This window comes from Saccopteryx leptura, chromosome 2 (genome assembly GCF_036850995.1).
Source record: "Saccopteryx leptura isolate mSacLep1 chromosome 2, mSacLep1_pri_phased_curated, whole genome shotgun sequence".
Lineage (NCBI taxonomy): Eukaryota > Metazoa > Chordata > Mammalia > Chiroptera > Emballonuridae > Saccopteryx > Saccopteryx leptura.
The window spans coordinates 146,049,197-146,075,706 of record NC_089504.1 but is presented as its reverse complement, the minus strand read 5'-3'; the positions used below and the strand labels follow the sequence as shown (position 1 = coordinate 146,075,706).

At 40.7% G+C, this 26,510-nt stretch overlaps 1 protein-coding gene across 4 annotated transcripts in view; it reads left to right on the top strand.

Moving 5' to 3' along the window:
* The window catches only part of NELL2 (neural EGFL like 2), a 489,520-nt gene that overhangs the window by 352,063 nt on the left and 110,947 nt on the right, over window positions 1–26,510 (top strand). The window lies entirely within an intron of this gene.

The following is a 26,510-nucleotide window of genomic DNA, read 5'->3' as shown; positions in this document are numbered from 1 at the left end:
GAGCCACTGGTCAGGGTCCGACTCATTTTTTAATGCATGAAGACTCAATCAATAAATGTAAATGGAGCATTAAGTTCCAGTCAGGCACTGTGCCAGACACTCAGGATACGGCAGGGGTACCTGCGAAAGTGTGGTGGTCATCATATGCTTGATGAGGGTGCTGGGGTCTCCTCCTAAAGCTGCATTTACACATCAAACCTTCGTCTTATCTTTACTTAGATGTCTTGGGATGGGTAGGAAGTTGGTTGGTGCCCATTAGGGCAGGGCTAATTCTCTTTAACCATTGTTTTGTTATGTCAATTGGGGTATAAAAACAGAGCACATCTTCCTTGTTATCCAGAAATAATCCAGAAGCAAAGTTCAATAAGTAATAGACAGCCGCAACCCAGGGTGCTCAGTGCTGTGATAGAGGGGGCACCGGAAGCTAAAGGGACACTTCATGCCTGGATGTTGAGCCATGAAACTGGTGAGGTAGTGGCAGAGAGAATGGGAATTTAAAGAAAGAGGACACATCCATCTCTGTGTTTCTGTTTCCTAAATACATCTATAGTTAACCTCAGTATTGTACTTTTCCTAACATTCCGTCATTCAGAAATATATATAGCTAAATGATTTACATATTCTCTTCTAGAGAATTCTGTTTCTCAAAAATTTCTAATCAGGATTCCATTATTTTGTTTCGCCCAGCTCTGGGACTTGTAAGAATGGTCATAGTCCACTCTGAAAATAATCATTTTGATTTAGTGTCTACTGAGACACTGCTTGGGCTGCTATAACAAAAATGCCAGACACTGAGTGGCTTAAACAATAAACATTTATTTCTCGCAGTTCTGGAGGGTGGAAGGCCAGTGTCAAGGCTGTGGCAGAGGTGGTGTCTGATGAGGCACCCATTCCTGGTTCAGAGAGAACCTCGTGCTGTGTCCTCACATGGTGGAAGGGACCAGGGCGCTCTCTGGTTCCCTTTTGTAAGGGCACTGATCCCACTCATGAGGGCTCCACCCTTATAAGAGTCCACCATTAAAAACCATCACATTGAGGATTAGGCCTCAAAACATGAATTTAAGGGAGACACGATGTGGGGAAGCCGCTGTGTTAGGCTTGCTCACTGGTTTACCGGCTGCAAGCCCTTTGTCTGATTTGTGCGTCAGCACGTGGCAGCACCACCTGTGTATGGCCTGTGTAAGGCTATGAGTGCTTGCGCTCAGGGGGATTGCGGATGGTGGATTGCCTCCCCTTCACAGTGAGGGGCCATTATTGCTGTTTCTGTGCCTGAGAAGTGGTTTCCCCTGCCTGTGTGCTTGTCTGCTGTTTGCGAGGCTCTATTAAATGGAATGGCCCGGCGTTTTCCAGCTCCTCAGTTTCTCTACCATCTGCTGGAATCCACTGTGGACCTGCCTCGCCTCAGCCATGAACATTCAGTTCCTAAATTGAGTTTATCATTATGTCTTGAGGTACAGTGGGCTGGGATAAAGGACAGAGAGTGCAGAGGCCAGAGTAGAAGGCAGAGAAGCAGGACTAGGCGATGACAGGTGGTCAGTCTGCCAGGAGGCCGAGGCTGGTGGTGCAGCAGTTCTTTGGTGATTGCAGATCCTTCCCCTTCCACACTCCTGCCTTCCTCCTCTTGTCTCCCTTCATATCACTTCTGAATGAGTGAAGGGATTTTATCATTTGTGGGTAGATGCATGGAACGAGCTTAAATAACACCAAGCAGGGCAGCCGTAAATACATGTACTTGCCAGCCGCACTAGATCTGGGCCCGAGGGAGGAGGGCAGAAGGGGAGTGATGGGGGCGCTGTGGGTGTAATTAGAGGAGGTAGAATAAGAGCTCTGAATACAAAGAGCAAGTGTTTTCCCAGAGCAGGACATTGCTTACTGTAATTAAAATACTAGATACACTTATAAGCAGGGAGAAGATTAGGAGTTACAATTTACAAAGAAATTAATTGATACTGTGGAATAATAAAAGTGGAATGAGGAATTGAAAAGGAATGTAAGTAAAGCTTACAATTGGGAGACAAGGGCAAGAAGCTGAGGTGTAGGAAGGCAAGTAGTGAAATGAGAAGGGAAAGCAAGGACAGTTAGGACCAGACTCCACCCCCCATTTGTTGTTATTCCGCTGTCCCTGGAGCTACACAGCTTGTCTTGACTTCAAATTTCTATTCACATTCAAGCAACCCTGTGAGTGGAATCCCAGAGGCCAACAGCATAAGGACAGTTAATGGGGAGAAGGGAGTGCTGTCAGCTTGCTGAGGTGGGTGCTCGGGACTCTCGGGGAACAGGAATGATGAGTTGGTAGAGTAAGGTCATTTTCAGACACCTGTGAACACCTCAGTGATTCCTGGGGGCAAGCACTCCCCTCTGTCAGAAATAGTGAGAAAAGAATTACTGCCTTTGAAGGAAACTCATCAAGTAAGAGTGAGTGATTCAGAATGAGATTTATACTAAAAGCCATTACAAATTCTTCAAAATCATATATAAAAAGAAGAGGCACTCTAACCATATCATCAGAAAAGAAAATCCTTTTTGGGTTTTAAAAAGATGGCTTTCTAAATGATGGAGAAAAAGGTTTTACTATACTGTTAAATTGATTCTTGCCACTCATGACCGAAACAAAACACAGGTGTGAATTCTTCACTAACTTGCTACCTAATATCTATATAGATGTAGCACGTATAAATTATACATATGCAGACACATATATACATACAGACACATACCCTACATTCACACACATATATGCACGCACATAAATAATTTATGTGTATTTTATCTGAAACAACATATATAAATATTTGAAGGCTAGGATTCTGCCTATCTTACAACGATCACAACTCTGACATAAGCAGAGTAAAACTTAATGCAAATTTTAAAATCAATGAGAACATTGCAAATAGACATTAAAGGATATTAGCTCTAGAAAGTCAGAGATAATTCAGATGCTCTAAAGCAAATACTACACACAGAAGCACGAAATAAAAGTGTACAAAAGATAATTTTTTATACATGTTTTATGTTTAATCAAAGATATTGAACTATATACTGTATAATCATTTGGAAAAAAAGAGTCTTGTATCTTGTATTTTGTGTGCTAGAGACTCAAATAACATGCTCTAAACGAGATGAATTTTGCAATGAAGCTCATTTTTAAAATTAAGTCCCCAAGTAAAAAGGTTGATGGCATTTCTTGCCCCATAGTCCTAACCCTTTAAAATCTGAGAAATTATTTTATTTTCTGTAAGTGGGAAGAGAAAAGGTTAGACTACAGTGTCTGCTCCAAGTGTGGAAATCTACAATTGTCTTAAAATGCCTTTAAAAGATGGCCTAGAGGCCCTGGCCGGTTTGCTCAGTGGTAGAGCGTCGGCCTGGCGTGCAGAAGTCCCGGGTTCGATTCCCAGCCAGGGCACACAGGAGAAGCGCCCATTTGCTTCTCCACCCCTCCCTCTCTCCTTCCTCTCTGTCTCTCTCTTCCCCTCCTGCAGCCGAGGCTCCATTGGAGCAAAGATGGCCCGGGCGCTGGGGATGGCTCCTTGGCCTCTGCCCCAGGCGCTAGAGTGGCTCTGGTCGCAACAGAGTGACCCCCCGGAGGGGCAGAGCATCGCCCCCTGGTGGGCAGAGCGTCGCCCCTGGTGGATGTGCCGGGTGGATTCCAGTCGGGCGCATGCGGGAGTCTGTCTGACTGCCTCCCCGTTTCCAGCTTCAGAAAAATACAAAAAAAAAAAAAAAGATGGCCTAGATTGGAATATTGTGGTTGTTTTTCTTAGATAATTGTACATTTCAGAAGTTTCCTTTTATATTGCATTTTATCTTGTAATACCTCTTACTGTTGTAGTTTGTTGAATATTCTCTTTAATCTTATTTTTTTGTAGGTATTAAAGCAGGCAGACCTTAGAGCTGTCAATGAGAGAATAGGTCACATGGGGTTAGCTGGGGGGCTGTTTTTTTTCACCAGCAGAAATTTTTACTAGCTTAGTGAAACCCTTCCCCTTCTTTCAAATAAATGTCAATAAATGAAAAAACATACCTCTCAACCAAACTGAGGTGCAGCACTAACATGAAAACATAGGAGCAGCAACCTTGAACTTTAGCGTTGGTGAAATTAAAGATCACCATCATTTAACAATGCAGCACAGCTCTAAATGTTAAATCTAAAGTATGTTGCATGGATTTTTGATGAATACAATGAATCCCCAATGTATGATACTCTGAGAAATTGAAAGTGTTGATTTCGGGCCCTGGCTAGTAGGCTCAGTGGTAGAACATCGACCCGAAGTGTGTATGTACTGGGTTCAATTCCTGGTCAGGGCACACAGGAGAAGCGATGATCTGCTTCTCTACCCCTTGCCTCCCCCCCCCCCCCCCCCGCCCATCTCTCTCTTCCTCTCTCACAGCCATGGCTCACTTCGTTTGAGCTCACTGACCCCAGGCACTGAGGATGGCTCCATGGAGGCTCCGCCTCTGCTGCTAAAAATAGCTCAGTTGTGAGCATGGCCCCACATAGGCAGAGAAGAGCAGCCCCAGGTAGGGGGCTGCTGGAAGGGTCCCAGTGGGGGCGCATGCGGGAGTCTGTCTCTCTCCCCTCCTCTCACTTGGAAAAGGAGAAAGAAGAAAATGTTGATTTTGTACAGATTTAAGCCTGACCACTATTCAGTCGTTCACATTTACCAAGCACCCAAAATGTGTCAGGTATTAAGGCAAGAACTGAGGATTCAGATATCTATAATAGAAAATCCCTGTTTCAAGGAGTGTAGTGATTAATGGGGGGTGGGTAAGAGAATTAACAGTCCCTGCCAGTGTGATTGGGCTGCTCTAATACTAACTCATGAAGCATTCACCTGTACCAGGATTGTTCTAAGTGCTTTGCAGACATTACCTCATTTAATTCTTGCAACTCCATACAAAACATACATATCCACAATCCCTCATCTACAGTTCCAAACTCCAAAATGTCCAGACAGCTATGAAAATTGAATGTTTATTTTTAAAATTCATTTGATAGCAACATTTGATCTGATGTGATGCTATTTCTCATCTTTATCCAATTTGGTATGAATACTCATAACTTTTACTACAGAAATATTTGATTATTGAGTACATCCCCAGATCCTGCTGGAGATTTTATTCTTGTACCATTATTAGGTCCAATTAACAGAAGAAAGAGAAAACTGATTTAGAGGGGTTAAGGAATTTTGTCCAAAATCTGACAGCTAGTAAAAGGCAGAGTGAGGATTTGAACTGAGGCCACCTGGCTCCAAAGTCCTTAATCTTAACTACTACTCATTCTGGCTTACAAATATTATGATGCAATTAAACACAAGCCTCAAAGGGCTCTCTCTATGGGACTTGTCTAAATTAGAGAGCTTTAAAGGAAGGTTTTCTGAAGAAGGAAGCATTGTTTGATCTGAGCAGAGATGAGTAGGAGAGTTAGGCAAAGAAAGTAGCGTAGGGCTTTCTGGACAAGAAGCAGGAACACGTAATGTGAAATATGCAGAGATTGGCTGGTGTGGTCCTTGGCCTTTAATAGTCTCAGTAAGTGATAGTAATACAATGATGTAACAGGGGAGTTGTGAATGGTGCAGTTTGGTAAGAGCAAAGGGTCATAATGAAAATCTTGATGAGTAAGTGGTACCTTGCTGTCTCATAAAAACAGCAGTGTGTGGCCCTGGCCGGTTGGCTCAGCGGTAGAGCGTCGGCCTGGCGTGCAGGAGTCCCGGGTTCGATTCCCGGCCAGGGCACACAGGAGAAGCGCCCATCCGCTTCTCCACCCCTCCCCCTCTCCTTCCTCTCTGTCTCTCTCTTCCCCTCCTGTGGCGAGGCTCCATTGGAGCAAAGATGGCCCGGGTACTGAGGATGGCTCTGTGGCCTCTGCCTCAGGTGCTAGAATGGCTCTGGATGCAACAGAGGGGCAGAGCGTCGCCCCTGGTGGGCGTGCCGGGTGGATCCCGGTCGGGCGCATGCGGGAGTCTGTCTGACTGCCTCCCTGTTTCCAGCTTTGGAAAAATTGAAAAAAAAAAACCCAAAAAACCAGCAGTCACGAAATAAGAGAGAGAGAAAGAAAATTGGGGGGTGGAGAGATAAGATATTTGAAAAGTTATTCTGATAATTGTTCGGAGATGGACAAAACTGGAGCCATGTTGTCCTCGTGAGGCTATGTAATAATCCAGAGGGGATCTTTCGGGGCCCAAGTTTGGGCAGCTGTGCAGCGGCAGGGATGGAGGCAGCTGACTGCAATGAGAACTGCCAAGGAGGTCGGCCCCTGAGTGTGCTGTGTGGGAAGAAGGGAAGTCTTTGGTGACTTCAGATTACTGGTTTGAGAAGAAAATTCACTGAGTTGTAGATTAATCTGTGGGTGTGAAATCGGAGTTCTTTCCTGATGACCTGAGGGTTTTCCGGTGAAGTTTATAGGGTTCTATGTGGAGAGCAAAGGGATGGAGATGAGGCAGGCACATGAATGAAGAGGCGCACAGCCGCTGAGGAGAACGGAAGAGGAAGCAAAAGTGCAGGATGGTCACTAGAACAACTCGAATATTTCACATGAGCAGCTCTCTCCCTCTGAATGTTTTGCATGTTAGATTGAGACACATTTTTTAGTGATCGATTGTCTCGTTAACAGCTACTCAGTGGAGACCAGTTTTGTACCAGTTGTTGTCCTGAATGTTGAGGTCAATTGAAGTAGACCCAAGGGTTTACCATCTAGGTGGGTATCTAACAGACAGACTGTGAGTGGGGAAGTGTTTACGCAGTTATTGTCACCATCAATAGAGTAAATTCAATTTCTTATATGATTTTTATGTTTATATTTTGACTCTTTAATTCTATTGTTCAGTATTTTGGTTATGCCATGAAAACCGAACTGAACCAAACCTAAACAAGAATAAAAAAAATCCCTAAAAGCGAGAAGCCCTCTAACTTCTATCCAACTCATGTTCATTTCCCCAGTCACCCAGATTTGAGCCCTGAGTTGTTTTAAGTGCTTTCTTCCCCTGGGCTCAAATATGGCTTCACCATAGGACCCTCAGTCCTACGTCCTCATCTGCCCCTCTCTCTCCATCATTCTGTTCACTCTGCTGGAGGGCTTCTCTTCAACCTGGTTTCATTCCACAGAAGTAGCGGGGCTGTTTGTATAAACTGAGTAAGACATAGTCCCTTCCTTGAAGGGGTTTCAGTTCAGGGTTTGGGTGCAGCTCCCAGCACTCTCCCGTGTCCTCTGTCTAGCACTTCCTGATGCTGCACGCGCGCCTGCTCACCACAGTGCTGGCCGTCAATGAGCATTCAGTTTCTGTCTGCTGGTGTCCGTGCCCTTTCTCCTCTTCCCCTTCTCCCCTCTCTTCCTCTCAACCCTTAGCTTCACCTCTCTCTCAGTGTTGCGCAGACCCCTGTCTCAATTCTTGGTAACAATCTAACTCTGACTCTAAGAGAGAAGAATAAAAGGAAGAAAGAAAGATTAAAAAGAGAGAGAGGAATGCTCCATTGTTAACACGGGACACCCGCTTCACTGAGGAGGGTTAGTCTTTCCTCATCTACCCATTGCTGTTAGTTTCCCCAACAATCAACGCTATCATGTCACCTTTTACTGTGCAGCCGAGAGTGGCTGTTTCTCCCCCGTCAGACAAGGTCATGCTGTGTTCCTGACCCTACCCACTCATATTCCTTCCCGTTCCCTTCCAGTCATCTCCTGGGGCCAGCTCGGGCGATTCGCGGCCCTGCATGCCCTGTGCTTTTCTCTTCACACCTGTGTTCCCTCTGTGTAGATTGCTCTTTCTTATCTTTTCTCTTTTTTCCTGTTCAAACCCTTACTATCTTTCAAGACCCACTTGCTTGGCCTATTTCCTACGTACTTTCCCAGACCCCTGTCAGTCCTTATCGCTTCCTCTTTAAGCCTCATGTGAACCTGGTTTATAGGTCATAGTTTTTTAAAACACTAAAGGCAAATCTTGGCCTTGTCATTTCCTAGTTATATGATGTTGGGCAACATATGTATTTGTTCTAAGAAAGCTCTGTATTCACATTTCTATAATAGGAATAGTGATGGTCCCTGCCTGAAAAGACTTTTGTGACAACTGAAGGAGATAAAGTATATAAAGCACTTAGTACAGTGCTTTATAGCACGTAGTAAGCACTTAGGAATTAGACATTACCATTATTGTCACTATTATTATTTTCTCTTTATAGCACTAAAAATCTTCTACAATATACCATAGGTACCTATTCATATTGCCAGTCCTCTGTTAGTGCAATAGTTCCTTGAGGTCACGAGTCCCAGTTCATGCCTCCTGTGTCCTCCAGAGCATTAGAATCACAGAGTAGAAGCTCCGTAAACTTGTTTTGAAAGAATACATGCAAATCATCTGGTTGATAGTTACAAGAATTTTGTTGCTCTGCAATGTATTTATGCAAAACTTATTTCATGAAATGTAAATAAAACAAAATTTTTTTGCCATAAAATCATAATTTAGATTATCTTATAAAATTACTGTATGGGAAACAGAGGATATTAGAATGTGTTTTGGTAGTTAAAATTTTTGATCAAATAAGGATTAGAAAAGGAGGCTGAGCATACCAGTGAAAAGACTAAAAGAAAATAAACCATGCTTGTCAGAAGACAGTACTCTGAACAAATTTCTAGTTGCCAAAAAAACTGGAGAATAACTAAGAGTCAGTATTGAATTGGTGTGGTCAGTAAACAGGAAACTTGAGTAGTGAACAAAAAATGCTTGGGTGTTAAACTAAGTATTATTTAATGGACTGCTCTGGCTGGGTAGCTTAGTTGGTTAGGGCATTGACCCAGTACACCAACATTGTGGTTTTAATCCCTGTTCAGGGGACTTATAAGAATAAACCAATGAATACATAAATAAGTGGAATGGAAAGTCCATGTTTTGCCTGACCTGTGGTGGTGCAGTGGATAAAGCATCGACCCGGAAAAGCTGAGGTCGCCGGTTCAAAACCCTGGGCTTGCCTGGTCAAGGCACATATGGGAGTTGATGCTTCCAGCTCCTCCCCCCTTCTCCTCTCCCCTTCTCTCTCTCTGTCTCTCCTCTCTCTCTCTCTCTCTCTCTCTCTCTCTCTCTTCCTCTCTTCTCTAAAATGAATAAATAAAAAATAAAAATAAAAAGTTATAAAAAAAAAGAAAAATCCATGTTTCTCTCTCTCCCTCCCTCTCTGCCTTTCTCTCTCTAAAATCAATACATTAAAAAAAATGAGTTTCAATGTGTTGCTGTTAATGTGGGCATTAAGCAGGTTTAAAGGAAATTTCTGCAGTTGTTTTAATAGTTTTAAAAGTAGATTTCTGTTAAAATGACATTGTAGTAAATAGATTTTTCTCTGTAATAGAAAGTGAGACAATAAGGTAATCATAAGAAACAAAATGAATAGATTTGAGTAAGCATGATAGCAGGCATTTTTTTTCTTGATGTAACCATTGAAAATAATGGCATTTTGGAAACCAGGAAAATGTTCAAAATGTATTTTATTTCAGAGAAGATTAGAAAGAAGGAAAACTCTGTGAGACATTTAGATTTTCTCCACAGAACTAAATTAGAAAAGAGGATATTGTCTAGCTAGTTAAGGTGAAAGTTTTCCCAGTGATGTAGATAAAGTAGATGAGAAGAAGAGAAGGTAACTAATATATATCGAGTGTCTGTTATTGGCCTGGGTCTTTGCATTCATCATTAAAGTTTCTTCTTCACATATAAGAAGGTTCTTCTTCTTCTAATATAGATCTTAATTTCCTCATTTTAAATTTGGAAAGATTGGCTTACTTTCAGGGGATGGTGACCGGTCGATATTTCTCTCTCTCTGTTTGTTTCTGTCCCTTCCTTTCTCTAAAAAAATCAATTTTCAAAAAGAACTAGGATAAAATGACAGCTAAAATCAAGCCTGTCTTGAAATTACATATATTTATATATAATATTGTGTCACACTGCTCCCTGCATTTCTTGTTAAAATACTGTATTATTTTCTCAGTTTTTTCTACTTTATCCTTCATATTAACTTGCATTCCCAATGCAGAACAGTTGATGGAGGGTGTTTTAAATTAGTTAATGAATTGTAACCATATTCCCTAGAAATCAGTGAGCATTAGGACATAAATGTTTCGATGGCAGGAATTTGAATTGCTGGGGCAACAAACACCATATCTTCACATTCCAGACCGCTAAATATCTGAGGAAGGAAAGGAAAGAAAGAGGGAGAGGAAAGGGAAGAGTTCCAGTTCTCTCTTATAGATTCCCAAACCATCTAGAAATTGTTGAGTTATAATATAGAACATTCCTTAAACTCAGTTTCTATTCATTTTGAAAAGCTGTAGAATAATTATCTTGTGACTATACTAAGGAGCTCAGGACAAGTCTTAAGAGTTGTTTACTTTGATAGGATAGAGATGGCATTGTTCATCTTAGGACTCACAGTCGTTGCCATTCCCTATGGAGTAAGACCAGCGGTCTCAGTATTGGAGCCCCGTGGGCTGTCCTGTTCTGAGGCTCCCTGTAGGCCAGTGCACATAACTGCATATTTACTTCGATGGAGACACATGTGAATGAGATTCATGGACTAGCCTCTACATAAACCCATTGGTATCTTAAGAATTTCTGGTCTATCAAAATATAAGAGGAAAATGACTAAGCAGCCATATATTTTTGAGATAGACAACCATTCTAAACATATAGTTTGATGGTGTTATTATCAGCTCCTCAAATTAAATTTACATTTCTATGAGCTTCCTTGCTTCTAGACTTAATATCTTTAGCCTGAGGCAGCTTGTCCTCAGGTTTCTAATAATCAGGTAATATTAAGACCAAAGGGAGTTTGTTACTATGTTTAGAGCCATAGCCTGTCACATTTGAAGAGAGAACTTATTCCATGTAAATTGATATTCCAGGAGGCTCTTGGTCAGGAAAAGTGAAGCAGCTTTCTTTGTAGAACTTAGACCTGTGTGTTGTCATAGTTGATGTTCGCCCAACATTTCTGGATTTGGACAGGAGAGTAGAAGATACAGCATAGATAATATAATTCTTGTGGTTGAAGAAATCCATTAGGAAATGGAAGATTCCTATAGGGTAGTGGGCTAGCTGTGATGGTGATGATGTGTTATATTATATCATTACCAAAAGATTGGAATTTACTGTACAAGGGTGTCAGCCAAAGAAGTTAGGCTGTTGTGGGGGATGAGAAGCAGAATCCACAAGCAGCAGATGCTATCACCAGGGCCAGACCACTGGGATCAGAGGAGAGGGCTCTCAGGCCTTAGAGTTGTCTGATGGCCAATCTGCATTAATGTTGATCTTCCAGAGATTTTTTAAGTGGAAAGAATTGGTGCTAGGGTCTTCTGATCATATTGTTCTTGATCATATTGTTACCTTCCTTTACTTTAAAAAATTTCTCTCACCCCTGTGAAAGTGTAGATTTTAGTATGAACAAAAGTACCTCAGTTCTTTACCCTAAGCAGTTCTATAATTTTAATAAGGCTTCTATAGGGTTAAAATACTAGAAAATATAATAAGGAAGACAAATTCTTATTTGTGAAGCAATAAAAGACTCCACATACAACAAAAATATATTAAACTGTGTAAACAATAAAAACCTCTGGGTAATTACAAAGAACAGTGGGACGAAAGAAATAGATTGCATTAAATATGTCAAGAATTCCTACAACATAGCTATCAGAATCTCATTTTTAGAATCAGATGTTCCAATTCATAGCTCTACCACTTACTAGTTATGTGATCTCAGACAAGATACAACTTCTCCAAGTCAAATTTAATTTTCTGGAAAGTAATGATAATGTTTCCAAATTAGTATGAGGCTTAAATGAGAATAGTATGTGTTACAAAGTAGGTGGTATGTAGCAAGCACTGAATTATAGTTGCAATTGTTACAAATCATTCAAGGTCGTTCAAATTTGTAAGAGCCTCAAGATCCAAAAACAAAAGAGGCAAAGTACATGAATGCTACTTCAATTTGGAATCCACACTTGGCCCCCCAGACAGGTAAAATACATCAAATATTCCATTCTCCATGAACTCATTCTTGATTCTCACCTGACTCAACCAGAAATGACTTCCTCCTTTGGTCTTTGCAACCCTCTCTAAACAAAATACTTTAATATTTTTCATAATGAAGCCATTACTAAAGGCATTTGTGTTTTTGTCTTATCTTTCCAAAAAAACGATAAACTTTTGAAAGCAGTTGCTTTTTTTTTTTTGCTTTTTTCTTTTTGTAATTTTCTGAAGCTGGAAATGGGGAGAGACAGTCAGACAGACTCCCGCATGCACCCGACTGGGATCCACCTGGCACGCCCACCAGGGGGCGACACTCTGCCCACCAGGGGGCAATGCTCTGCCCCTCTGGGGCGTCGCTCTGTTGCGACCAGAGCCACTCTAGCGCCTGGGACAGAGGCCAAGGAGCCATCCCCAGCGCCCGGGCCATCTTTGCTCCAATGGAGCCTTGCTGCGGGGAGGGGAAGAGAGAGACAGAGAGAAAGGAGAGGGGGAGAGGTGGAGAAGCAGATGGGTGCTTCTCCTGTGTGCCCTGGCCGGGAATCGAACCTGGGACTTCTGCACACTAGGCCGACGCTCTACCACTGAGCCAACCGGCCAGGGCCGAAAGCAGTTGCTTTTTATAACCATATTTTCTATCCCAAAAAGATTCTATTATACAATAGATAGTAAAGAAAATTGTATTTAATTTAATTGAAATTTAGATATATTTAAATAATTACTTTTCACTTCTATTTTTTGTAATATTTGCATTTTGTGTCATAGTGAAATTCTTGATTAGAACATTTGCTATATGTATTGTATGTCTATGTTGAAGTCATAGTGAGAAAAACTATGTGAATTTTAGAGTTTTTTTCTCTAGTTAGGACATACACTCTGGAAACAGCTCAATATGAATACCAGATTTAAAGCTCAGTTTAGGTCCTATCCTATGTTATTATGACTAGTGATGTGTTGGATTTAGAGTCTTAAAATGGTTTTAGATGCATTAACCTACATAGGTTGAATCCAAGTATGTATATTACTTCTTTTTTATGTAGAGGAGTCTTACTATATTGAATCCTGTCACTGGTATAAAATCAGTTTTACATAGTATGTATTGCTACAGAGCCAACAAATTACGGCACACAGTAGGAACATTTGTCAGTTATCACTGTAAGATTATTGATTCTCTATATAGTGCACTCTAATGATTGACACTTATACTTCTTTGCATTTGTTTATCTTTTCCATGTTATTTTTAATTTTGTAAATACAAATATGATTAGATTTTTTTATTTTCTTTATAAATAAATTTTTATTTTAATGGGGTAACATCAATAAATCAGGGTACATATATTTAAAGAAAACATGTCCAGGTTATCTTGTCATTCAATTCTGTTGCATACCCATCACCCAAAGTCAGATTGTCCTCCGTCACCTTCTATCTAATTTTCTTTGTGCCCCTCCCCCACCCCCTCCTCCTCTCCCTCCTTCCCTCGCCCTGCCCCCTGTAACCACCACACTCTTGTCCATGTCTCTTAGTCTTGTTTTTATGTCCCACCAATGTATGGAATTCTGCAGCTCTTGTTTTTTTATGATTTACTTATTTTACTCGTATAATGGTCTCAAGATCCCACCATTTTGTTGTAAGTGATCTGATGTCATCATTTCTTATGGCTGAATAGTATTCCATGGTATATATGTGCCACATCTTCATTATCCAGTCTTCTATTTTTTTTACAGTGATTAAAGCCTTTAAGCAAACTCTTGGCCAATACAGCAAGAATCCATAAAAGAATAGTGTCCTTAACATGTTCAGCAAGTCCAAGTTGGCCCCAACACCATGTCAAATCCCTGAAAAATGCAACCCAACCCCAGTTCAGTCTGTTATGAGCTGTCCTAAGGAGCAGTAGTCCAGGAAAAGTCCACCTCCAGGAAACTCCGCATGGCACTGGAATTGTTGTCACAATTCTATACTTTGCAGCTCACGTCCAAGTCCCAATGACCGCTGCTTCTAGCTGGTAATGATTCAAGTAGACTGGAAAAGCCATCTTCAGCATGTGTGGATATGGAGCTTCTGTTCTCCTCTGCCTGGAGAGATGAGACCAGGTTGCTTTTCCCTGGAGCTCTGAGACTGTGGCGTGGTAAAGAGAACCTTGGGATACACTAACCTGGGTGGCAAAGGTAGATTCATAATAGAAGTTGGCAAAAGAAGGAAAGAGAGCTCTAAATTAGGAGTAGGTCCCAGCCTGAAATATGAGTGGGGCATTGAGGTAGGAGGAATAAAGGAAACACTATATATTAAACAAAGCAGCAGAAAATAGGACTATCAACCCCCACAACAGAGATCTTCGAGGGAAGAATAAAAAACCTGACTATTCAGGCAAGACATAGTTAAGTGGCCCTTGTGCAAATGAGATCAGTTTACCTGCTTCTTGGAAGAAATAACCTAGGCTCGTCCACAGTGTCGTAGATGGGGCCGACGGCCCTGGGCACCTTCAGCCTTCAGTGGCAAACCCCAGCTTTCTGGGCAAGGTTAGGTCGTAGGTGGCTGGAGCAGGGCTGGAAGAGACTGAACCCTCTCTTAAGGGAGCGAGGGAGAAGCCTACCTTCCAGTGTCCCTGTTTCCTCACAGCAGAGGCATGTAAGTCTGGCAGGCTTTAGCTCAATGACCTTCCTTTCCACTATTGAAGCAGGTCCCAGATGGCATCCTATGAGACCCCTTTGGGGCGTTGGAGCCTTTAAGGGTGTATCCTAAAAGCTGGTAGATCCCCTGATCTCTGTTGGGCTTTTTCTGCCTCTTGGTATCTTAAAGGCCATGCCCAGAAGATCTTGCTGAGGGGTTTGAGGATCCCCATCCACTTATATAAATCTTTTCCATATATCTGGAGCTATTTGGAAAAAGATAGAACAGTGTTATTAGCTGGATCAAATAAAGAAGGTAGTAGTTTGCAGGAGAAAAGGATTTGGCGTCTCCTGTTCATCAGCATTCAAAAGAAATTAAAAAAAAATTTTAAGTAAAAAGCATGATATACTAGACCCATAGGAGTTCAAGGATATTACTCCCCCCTTTTAAATTTTTTTAAATGGACCTTAAAATATTTGCTGGGTACACTTTAATAATACCTTGACTTTAAAGATTGTAAGAATGACAAAATACAGTAAATGCTTTTGCTCCATATGCAGGAGCATTGTCAGTTTAACCAGTTTAGGAAATCCAATAATAGAACAGTGCATACAGACAATGAGCTATAACATGCTTAGCAGCCTCTCCTGTTCTGAAAGAGGTTACTATAAATCCAGAATATGTATCCACTGTAACGTGGACATAGGATTGTTTGCTAAATGAAGGTATATGAGTAACATCCATTTGCCAAAGTTGTCCTGATATGGGTCCTTGAGGGTTAACTCCAAATGAAGGGGCAGATTGTAGTATAGGACCCCTTGGACAGGATTTCCCAATCTGCCGTGCTGCTTCCCGAGAAAGTTGAAACTGTTTATACAGGGCTGCAGCGTTCTGGTGATGAATAGTATAAGACTGAATTGCTCGATCTGTCATGGTTGCTCCAAATAATTTTCTTTCGGGTAGCTTGATCAACAAGGGCATTCCTAGACCCTGGCTGGTTGGCTCAGCGGTAGAGTGTCGGCCTGGAGTGCAGGAGTCCCAGGTTCGATTCCCTGCCAGGGCACACAGGAGAAGCGCCCATCTGCTTCTTCACCCCTCCCCCTCTCCTTCCCCTCTGTCTCTCTCCTCCCCTCCCGCAGCCAAGGCTCCATTGGAGCAAAGTTGGCCTGGGTGCTGAGGATGGCTCTGCAGCCTCTGCTTCAGCCACTAGAATGGCCCTGGCCGCAACAGAGCAACACCCTAGATGGGCAGAGCATCCTCCCCTGGTAGGCGTGCCGGGTGGAACCCGGTCGGGTGCATGCGGGGAGTCTGCCTGACTGTCTCTCCCCATTTCCAGCTTCAGAAAAGTACAAAAAAGGGGGGGGAGCATTCCCTTGTGCTTAAAGCTCCAGAGAGCATGGAGTGAGCTCGAGTATGTCCTATAAACCATGGAGCTCTATGTTGACATACAAGTCTTTGAAGAAGGAGGAATTGCTGAAATAGTTCATCAGCATTTGTCCCTAAGACAGCAGTCTTTATAGTGGAAACACCATAAGTATCGATAAATATTTGCTGTCTGTATATAGATTAAAGGGAGAATATGGCAAATGCTGAAAAGCCATGATCATGGCATATAATTCTAGACTTTGAGCTGATTTTAAGTTGACAGTATCAGTATAAAGTTCTCCATTGCTTTGCAAGAGCGATTTGCCATTTAGTGGAAGTTTCCCAGAGCCATTGTTGTTGATCCTTTGAAAAAAGGAACAGCAATAATTTTGAGGCTCAAAATCTATAAGCTGTAGGGTCACCTATGCCCCTTGAAAATCCAGGAGGCAACAAGATCAAAATATGAAAGTGTATTCCATGGGCTATTAGATGGTTCAATGTGCCCAAGCTGTAGCTGCTCTTGTACCAATTGAGCAGCTGCCCTAAGTTTCTCCTGAGAAAGAGGTTATTGGTCTACCCATACAGGATTATCTGATTTCCAAGAAATTGGGTCTGCACAATGCATTATTGAGGTAAAAGGAGCTACCAAGGCCCCTGTGCTAAATTTTGATATCCTAATCCACACCTTCTGGTATTGGGTGCCATTTCTATGGGGGTGAGAATTCCTCGCTGTTCTTTTCCTAGTCTCTTGGTAGGCAAAAATCCCCGATCAAGAATCTGAGTACTGACTAAACCATTAGGACTGACAAGCAATGCTCCCATATTTTTCAAAACATCTCTACCCCACAAATTAACTGGCTATCCAGGGAGCACATAAGGCTTAAAAAATCCAGAATGACCTTAATCTTACCAATATAGAAAACTAGAGATTTGTTGAGGGGATTTACTCTGCCCTATACCTTGTAATTCTGTGGCTGCTGCATGAGTGGGCCAGGAAGGAGGCCAATGTAGCTTAGCAATAACAGATACATCAGCTCCAGTATCTAAAAGTCCTTTAAATTTATGCTCATGTATTGTTAGTTCCATTTCAGGGCGTTCCTGACCTATTTTTTTTAATCCAATTGGCAAAATAAGAGGATCCAAATCACCAAGTTGCTTGGGGCCACTTTTGCAGGATGTGGCCTGAGAAGCAGAATTAGCATCCTTATACTATTCTTCTAACTGCCTGAATTAGCCGTGAGACACATTCTGGTGTTTTTTGTTTTTTGTTTTTTGTTTTTTTTTATTAATTTTGATGGGGTGACATTGATAAAATGGTCTTCCGTCACCTTCTAACTGGTTTTCTTTGTGCCCCTCCCCTCCCCTAACTCCCTCCCTCTCCCCCCCACCCTGTAACCCCAACACTGTTGTCCATTTCTCTGAGTCACATTTTTATGTCCCACCTATGTATGGAATCATTAAGTTCTTAGTTCTTTCTGATTTACTTATTTCGCTCAGTATAATGTTATCAAGGCCCATCCATGTTGTTGTAAAAGATCTGATGTCATCATTTCTTATGGCTGAGTAGTATTCCATAGTATATATATACCAAAGCTTTTTAATCCACTCGTCCTCTGATGGACACTTGGGCTGTTTCCAGATCTTTGCTATTGTGAACAATGCTGCCAGAAACATGGGGGTGCATTTCTTCTTTTCAAACAGTGCTATGGTGTTCTTGGGGTATATTCCTAACAGTGGTATAGCTGGGTCAAAAGGCAGTTTTTCACAGTGGCTGCACCAGTCTGCATTCCTACCAGCAGTGCAGGAGGGTTCCCTTTTCTCCACATCCTCTCCAGCACTTACTCTGTGTTGCTATATTGATGAGCGCCATTCTGACTGGTGTGAGGTGATATCTCATTGTGGTTTTAATTTGCATTTCTCTAATAATTAGTGATGTTGAGCATTTTTTCATATGCCTATTGGCCATCTGTGTGTCCTCTTTGGAGAAGTGTCTATTCATTTCTTTTGCCCATTTTTGGATTGGATTGTTTGTCTTCCTGGTATTAAGTTTTACAAGTTCTTTATAAATTTTGGTTATTAACCCCTTATCAGACGCATTGTCAAATATATTCTCCCATTGTGTAGTTTGTCTTTTTATTCTGTTCTTATTGTCTTCAGCTGTGCAGAAGCTTTTTAGTTTGATAAAGTCCCATTTGTTTATCCTGTCTTTTATTTCACTTGCCTGTGGAGACAAATCAGCAAATATATTGCCACGAGAGATGTCAGAGAGCTTACTGCCTATGTTTTCTTCTAAGATGCTTATGGTTTTACGGCTTACATTTAAGTCTTTTATCCATTTTGAGTTTATTTTTGTGAATGGTGTAAGTTGGTGGTCTAGTTTCATTTTTTTGCAGGTAGCTGTGCAATTTTCGCAACACCATTTGTTGAAGAGGCTGTCTTTATCCAATGTATGCTCTTACCTCCATTGTCAAATATCAGTTGTCCATAGAACTGTGGGTTTATTTCTGGGTTCTCAATTCTGTTCCATTGATCTATATGCCTGTTCTTATGCCAGTACCAGGCTGTTTAGAGTACAATGGCCTTATAATATAACTTGATATCAGGAATTGTGGTACCTCCCACTTTATTCTTTCTTTTCAAGATTGCTGAGGCTATTAGTGTTCTCTTTTGGTTCCATATAAATTTTTGGAATATGTGTTCTATATTTTTGAAGTAAGTCATTGGTATTTTAATCGGTATTGCATTGAATTTGTAAATTGCTTTGGGTAACATAGACATTTTAATGATGTTTGTTCTTCCTAACCATGAGCACGGAATATGCCTCCACATGTTTGTATCTTCCCTAATTTCTTTTATCAATGTTTTATAATTTTCCAAGTACAAGTCTTTAATCTCCCTGGTTAAATTTATTCCTAGGTACTTTATTTTTTTGGTTGCAATGGTAAAGGGTATTGATTCCTTAATTTCTCTTTCTGACAGTTCATTGTTAGTGTATAAAAATGCCTCTGATTTCTGAGTATTGATTTTATATCCTGCTACCTTGCTGATTTCATTTATCAGGTCTAGTAGTTTTTTTACTGAGACTTTAGGGTTTTCTATATACAATATCATATCATCAGCAAATAATGATAGTTTTACTTCTTCTTTTCCAATTTGGATGCCTTTTATTTCTTTTCTTGTCTGATTGCTGTGGCTAGGACTTCCAGAACTATGTTGAATAAGAGTGGTGAATGGGGGCACCCCTGCCTTGTTCCTGATATTAAGGAGATTGCTTTTAATTTTTGCCCATTGAGTATGATCTTGGCTGTGGGTTTGTGATAGATGGCCTTTATCATGTTGAGGTGTGTTCCCTGTATTCCCACGTTGCTGAGAGTTTTGATCATGAATGGGTGCTGGATTTTATCAAATGCTTTTTCTGCATCTATTAAAATTATCATGTGGTTTTTCTCCTTCCTTTTGTTTATGTGATGAATCACATTGATTGATTTGCGAATATTATACCAGCCTTGCCTCCCAAGAATAAATCCCACTTGATCATGGTGTATGATTTTTTTCATATATTGCTGGATCCGGTTTGCTAATATTTTGTTGAGGATTTTTGCATCTAAATTCCTCAGTGATATTGACCTATAATTTTCTTTTTTTGTGTTATCTTTGCCTGATTTTGGAATCAGAATTATCCTCACCTCATAAAAGGAGCTTAGAAGTCTTCCTTCCTCTTGAATTTTTTGAAATAGCTTGAGAAGGATAGGAGTTAGTTCTTCTTTGAATATTTGGTAGAATTCACTTGTGAAGCCATCAGGCCCAGGACTTTTCTTTTTTGGGAGTTTTTTGATAACTGTTTCAATCTCATTTGTTGTAATTGGTCTGCTTAGGTTTTCTGATTCTTCCATATTAATTTTTGGAAGATTATATGTTTCAAGGAATTTGTCCATTTCATCTAGGTTGTCTAGTTTTTTGGCATACAGTTCTTCATAGTATTTTCTTATAATATTTTGTATTTCTGTTGTGTCAGTTGTTATTTCTCCACTCTCATTTCTACAATAATTTTATTTGAGTCCTCTCTCTTTTTTTCTTGGTGAGTCTGGTTAAAGGTTCATCGATCTTGTTTACCTTTTAAAAGAAACTGCTCCTAGTTTCATTGATCCTCTGTATTGTTTCTTTAGCCTCTATGTCATTTATTTCTGCTCTGATCTTTATTATTTCCTTCCTTCTACTAGATCTGGGCTTTACTTGCTGTTCTTTTTCTAGTTCTTTTAGGTGTAGGGTCAAGTTCTTTATTTGAGCTTTTTCTAGCTTCTTAAAGTATGCCTGTAGTGCTATGAACTTCCCTCTCAGGACTGCTTTTGCTGTGTCCCATAAATTTTGAGTTGATGTATGCTCCTAATCGTTTGTTTCTAGGAATTTTTAATTTCTTCTTTGATCTCATTGTTTACCCATTCATTATTTAATAACATACTATTTAGTTTCCAAGTGTTTGAGTATTTTTCAGTTTTTCTGTTGTGGTTGATATCTAGTTTAATGCCATTGTGATCAGAGAAAGTGCTAGATATAATTTCAATCTTCTTAAATTTGTTGAGACCACTTTTGTGCCCTAACATGTGGTCTATTCTAGAGAATGTACCATGAACGCTTGAAAAGAATATATATTCTGCTGTTTTAGGGTGAAAGGTTCTGAAGATATCTATTAAATCGAGTTGATCTAATATGTCCTTTAAGTCTGCTGTTTCTTTGTTAATTTTCTTTCTTGAGGATCTATCTAATGATGTTAATGGGTTATTGAAATTTCCTACTATTATAGTATTGCTGTTGATCTCACCCTTTAATAAATCCATCAAAGTCTGTTTTATATATTTAGGTACTCCTATATTTGGTACGTAGATATTTATAACGGTTATAACTTCCTTTTGGATTGCTCCCTTTATCATTATGTAGTGATCTTCTTTATCTCTAACTATAGTTTTTGTTTTAAAGTCCATTTTGTCTGATATAAGTATTGCCACCCTATGTTTTTTTTCATTTCCATTTGTGTGAAATATTTTTTTCCATCCTTTTATCTTCAGTCTATGTGCCTGTTTTGATTAAAGGTGTGTCTCTTGTAGACAGCATATGTTTGGGTCCTGTTTTCTTATCCATGCAGCTACCCTGTGTCTTTTGATTGGATCATTTAATCCATTTACATTTAAGGTTATTATTGATATGTAGTTGTTTATTGCCATTTTATTCTTTAAAGCTGTATTCCTCTTTTGCTATATTCTTTTTCTCCTTTGATCTGTTTACAACAGGTCCCTTAGCATTTCTTGCAGCCTTCATTTGGTTGTAGTGAATTCCTTGAGTTTTTATTTTTTTTGTCTGTAAAGCTTTTTATTTCTCCTTCAATTTTAAACGATAGCCTTGCTGGATAAAGTAGTCTTGGTTGTATGCTCTTGTTCTGCATTACTTTGAATATTTCTTGCCATTCCCTTCTTGCCTCAAGTGTTTCTGTTGAGAAGTCAGAAGTCATCCTTATGGGGGCTCCTTTGTAGATGATAGTCTTTTTTTCTCTAGCAGCTTTTAATATTTTCTCTTTATCACTTAGCTTCGGTATTTTAATTATGATTTGTCTTGGTGTTGATTTCTTTGGGATTCTCCTTAATGGAGTTCTCTGTGCTTCCTGAATATGTGAGATATTTTCCTGCCTTAATTGAGGGAAGTTTTCAGCTATGATATGCTTGAACAAAGTCTCTATCCCTTGTTCTTTCTCTTCTTCTTCAGGAACCCCTATCATGCGGATGTTATTTCTCTTCATGTTGTCACAGAGCTTTCTAAGAGTTTCCTCAGACTTTTTAAGTCTCTTTTTTTTCTGCTCTGCTTCTGTGCCTTTATTTATCATGTCATCTAACTCGCTGATTTGATTCTCTGCTTCATCCATCCTGCTTTTAATTCCTTCCACTGTGTTCTTTATTTCAGACTGATTCTTTTTTATTATTTCAATGTCCTTTTTTATATTTGCTATCTCTTTATTTAACTTTTCGTAATGACAATCTATTGTTGTTCTAATATCTTTGAGCATCCTAACAATCGTTATTTTAAACTCTGCATCTGGTAATTTGGTTATATCTGATTCATTTAGGTCCTTTTCTGGGGATTTCTCTTGGGTCATTTGTGTTACATTTCTCTGCCTCCGCATTTTCTTTGTGTAAAGGAAGGTTTTGGCCCCTGGAGTCCACTGGGTATGGCCTCTGTTCCCTAGGTATGGTCTGTCTGCAGGCCCATCACCCCCTCTTCTGTTTCTGCCTAAGGCTTTTGGGTTTGGGCATTGCCAGTGCCTGCCCACTGGGGCTGTTGCTGTGGTTTTCACCTCTCCTTCTCAGGAGTGGCTGTGCTCACGTGCTCGGGTGCACAAGCCTTGGTGGCCTTGGTCTTTGCCCCGCCCCCGTGGGTGGCGTTATGTTCGGTTCTTAGGGCACTGGTGAGCACCTTTGCTCAGCTGCAGTCTCCTCCTGTTTCCGAGCTTTCGCCACGCCCTTGCAGGAGGAGCCCACTAGTGGAACGGCTGCTAGCCTTGGCTCTACTGGCTGGATAGGGCTGCGTGCCCTTGCTCAGCTCAGTAGCAGAACTTTGCCTTTTTTGGGCTTTTGGCTCCACCCTGCGGGAGGAGCCGGCTCCCAAGTCAGGCCACAAGCCTTGGTTCCACTGGCGGGGCAGGGCTGTGCTCCTGCTCTCTTGCTCAAGGGCTAGTCTCCACCCCTTCCAGGGTTCCCGCCCTTCTCCCACAGGCTGGATTACAGGCTGCCAGCAGCTGGGCTTGACCGCTTTTGTACACCTACTCCTCCCCAGCTGGGCAAGACTGAGCTCACATGTGAGCCCAGTGGCGGCTAGCAGGCTTCCGCCCTTTCCGGCAGAACTGCGCCTCTGCGTCCCTCCTCTGCCCGCCCTCCAGTGAGCCCTCAGCCGTGTGGATGCGGGTACTGCAGCTCAGACCATAACACTCACTACTGTAGCCCTGAAAGCTCCCTCCTTCTAAGTGACTCTGCTCTGATTGCCACGGGGGAGCTTGTTTGGCTGGTGTCCTGCTTCCCTTTGCTGGTATTGCTGTTTCCAGGGGAAATATTCACTTCAGATTTGGGGAGTGACTTTTCCCAAAGGTTAGGGTGGCTGTCTCCCGAAATGTTTCTCCCTGTGCCTCCTAGATTACACTCTCTTCCTGCTACTCTGGTATTCTCCTCTCTCCCCATCCCCCGGAGCCCCGGGTGAGTGGTTGTGAGAGAGGTGTTCTGTGCAGTCCCTTTAAGAAGAATCCTGGGTCTGAGAAATCAGACTCTTTCTTACAAACAGTATCCTATCTTGTTTCTAGCTAAATACTGTCCTTACGCCTCTTCTGGGCTCTGGGGCTTCAGGCTGGGGCTTTGTTCCTGGGACTCAGGGCCCTCCCCTCTCTGCAAAACTCTCTTCCCTCCACGCAAGTCTCTCCCGGCTGCCGTTCGCTCCGGGGAGCTGGGAAGCCCTCTCCACGTTTCCACTTTTCCTACCAGTCTTGGTGTGGCTTCTTCATTGTTCCTTGGCTGAAGAGTCCTCTTAGTTTAGTCCAAAGTTGGTTTTTCCAGATGTTAGTTCTTAAAGTTAGTTTGTAATACACTTTGGTTCTGGCAGGTGGATGTTGGTACGTCCGCCTACTCCAGCGCCCATATGATTAGATTTTGATTAAAATAATAATGCTAAATATTATTAATGATGATGAGTTAGAAAGAATTACATATGGTTCAATCCCAGTTCTTACTTGGACTGTTGTATCACATGAATAATACAATTTCATGAGGATGTGAAAATTGCATGAACTCATAAGGGCTGGTTTTGAAACCACAGATCTGAAATGTCTGCTTTTAAATATATGTGAGACAAAATGTGGAATCCATCAGTTGTTGTGTCTCTTCTTAAACATTGGAACATTGTATTTCCCTCTTTGCTTTATTTTATTTAATTTTACTCATTATGTGTAGAAAATATTGGAGGAAGTATTAAAAATAGAGAGGCTGACTGACAGGCTTGCGGGAGAGTCCTCAGGGACATGCGAGGCACAGAAAGGGGAGGAAGTTGACATTTAACCAAAACTGGATATGGAGTCACAATAATTAACTATTTATTGCAATGACCTTACCAAATATTTGCTCCTTGATTCATTCACACATTCTGTTTTGTGAAGGGCTGTGAAATTAAAATTGAGTTTTCTGTGAGATTATAGCATTTTTAAAGGTTTTTCCTAAGGTTACAGTTTACTTTATTTGATAATTATGAGTATAAGTACAATCAACTTTAAGTAGTATGCAAAAATTTTAAAGTGATAGTCTAAAGGAATTCCTGTATTCTGTTTTCAAAGTATGTCCTGCTACCTTAGCTAATACCTGAAATATTCCAAACTTAAACAAACAAAAAACCTCACCCTTGTAGAAAACAGTATAGGTTTTTAATAGGTTTCTACTTGGCATCTTATCTACTATTGAACAAATTGAGATTTATTTGACTGCTAATGGTAGGGGAAATAGATTTTAGCTTTGTGCATTGGTCATTCATTCTTTATGTCATTTAGTTAAGTTGAAATTAGCACAAAGAAAACTACAGAGTTCTTACCCCAAACTCACAATCCCATGTAGGGCTTGAGGATGGAGAGTCAAGGAGTAGAACACTAGTCAGATAAGATATAATAACAGAGCCTTGTGTATGGTGCTAGGAAAACAAAGGGCAGCCCCCAACTGCAGGAAGGGAGGGTAAGTCACATGAAACATGACGTTCTAGCGACATCTTTCAAAGTGATAAGAGTTTCCCAGGAGTATCATGGGGCAGGCACTTCAGGCACAGGGACCAGCATGGGGAAAGGTATAGATGTATTTAACAACTTGAGAACTGCTGTCTTGACCCTTGAATAGCTTAGGAGCACTCTCAGTCATTTCAGTCACCGTGAGAGTGACAACAAAAACAAAGAAACCCAAATCCTAGGTTGTGTAATTATTTAATATTTATGAAACATTATCTTATTACTAAACTGAATCTTGTTAGGCCCTACCTCTACCCAGTGAGTACCATCTAATTAAGAAGACAACCAAGCCAGGGATGAAAAGAGCATCTAATCAATCAACAGCTGTCCTCAAAGGGCCTATGGGTTTCCATATAGAGATTTATAGGTGGGCTGCAGCACTTTGAATTGCACTGGGAACATATTTGGCAGCAGATGTGGGTTTATTTTACTTCAGGCAGCTTAACCAATGGTTGGTGGGCTGCCCAGTGTGGTCCCTCTGAAATGTTACAGTGGACCAAGGTAGCCCCAGTTAGGAGGAGACCCATGTGTAATCCTGCTGTTTTCTAAGCTATCATCAATATGTATGAGTATATAAAAACTATGAAATGTTCTCATACCAGATAATCAGGGTGAAATTTTATACAATTTGGGAAAACTCAGCCAGAAATTTGGAGAATAAAATATCTGTTCATGCGATTGTAAAACCTTAGTAATTGAAATCTCTCTTTCCTCTGAAAAAAATATTGGGAATAATCTCTAAGATCATTACAGGACTATAGTTACAATTGTTATAATTTTCTGCTTATATAACACAGGTTGTATAAATTTGAAATGTTAATCTATTTTAAAAAAATAAGTCTAATCTTAACTATATTTGCCAAAAGACCATTTTTCAAAGTTCTAGGTATATTACTATTATAATATGCTCTCTGGAATTGTGTGTGTGTGTGTGTGTGTGTGTGTGTGTGTGTGTGTGTATATTGTCTGGAATATAAAGAGTTCTAAAATGAACGGTAATTATTTTTATTTTGATGGTTTACATCAACGATTTTTAACCTTTGAGTACAAGAGCTTTTGTTTTGTTTTTTTAATTAATTTAAAAAAAATTTTTCCAAGCAAGAGGAAGGGAGACAAAGAGATAGACTCCTACATATGCCCCAACTGGGATCCACCTGGCAGCCCCACTGATGCCAGTGCTCTGCCCATCTAGGGCTGTGCTTGCAACTGAGCTATTTTTAGCACCTGAGGAGTAGGTGCCCAGGCTGATGCATGAGGGGAAAAGAGAGAGAGAGAGAAGGGAGAGGGGTTAGAGAAGCAGATGGTCACTTCTCCTGTGTGCCCTGACGGGAATCGAACCCGGGACCACTGAGCCAATGCCAGGGCCTGTAAGAGTTTTTAAAACAAGTAATACCTGATTTTTCAGTCAGGAGCACTGACCTATTTTCCCTTAGACTGTCAAATTAAAAAAATGACAACAGCCAACAAAAACAATATCCATTTAGTGTGAATGAATCAAAATTATACTTTTTTTGTCAGATTAGCAAGAAATAAAATGTTTTTGGTGTGCCACAGAATTTTAGTAATTAGTTTATGTGTGCCATGAGATTAAAAAAAAAAAAGTTAAAAATTGCTGAATTACATCATAGTGAATTAATGGCTTGATCAATGTAAATATATTAAAATATATATTTAATTTTAAATTACTATTTTTAAAATAACATTTATGTAAGAGATGATTAGTAAATAGGTATTTTGGATGACTGAACTAAAT